Genomic DNA, 448 nt, shown 5'->3' with positions numbered 1-448 from the left:
TTAAATTTAATATATAAGTTCGTTTCTGATGTTTTTTAGCTAAGATATTTTGAAACTCGGGACAGCTGTAAAACTCTTATGTTAAACCATTCGCATGGAAGTGGTGAGTCCTTAGTTCTTTTAGTGGGTATGCATACAAGATTTTGCAACCCACGCACCCTAACAATTTTGGTCTTCATTCTCGATTCTTCTGGCCTTGTGCTCGGGGCAAATGTCAGCTAAAATTAGTAGGTGACGATATATCCAAACAAAACTTACTTCCTGATTCTCCAAACTATGATGATAGAATATAAAAAAATTATTGATATAATGTGGTAAACAAATTTGACTTCAAAATACATTGATAGTACTTAACTGTTTTCGATAGATATTTCAATTATTTTTTTCGTTATTATCTAGGATGTATCGATAAGAATTGTTATCTAAAATAAACTACGAAGCTATATTT

At 31.0% G+C, this 448-nt stretch overlaps 1 long non-coding RNA gene across 1 annotated transcript; it reads right to left on the bottom strand.

Moving 5' to 3' along the window:
- Positions 1 to 3: 3 nt before the first annotated feature.
- Positions 4 to 436, bottom strand: LOC113464832 (uncharacterized). The gene is made up of 2 exons (XR_003389690.1): positions 356 to 436; positions 4 to 274 (listed from the first exon to the last, which is right to left on the bottom strand). It is a non-coding gene; the product is annotated as an uncharacterized LOC113464832 (long non-coding RNA).
- Between the last annotated feature and the right edge of the window lie 12 nt (positions 437 to 448).

Source organism: Ceratina calcarata, unplaced genomic scaffold (assembly GCF_001652005.2).
Source record: "Ceratina calcarata isolate Rehan_Ccalc_2016 unplaced genomic scaffold, ASM165200v1 scaffold12735, whole genome shotgun sequence".
NCBI lineage: Eukaryota > Metazoa > Arthropoda > Insecta > Hymenoptera > Apidae > Ceratina > Ceratina calcarata.
Note: the sequence above shows the minus strand (reverse complement) of the source record. Positions and strands in the feature narration are given on the sequence as shown.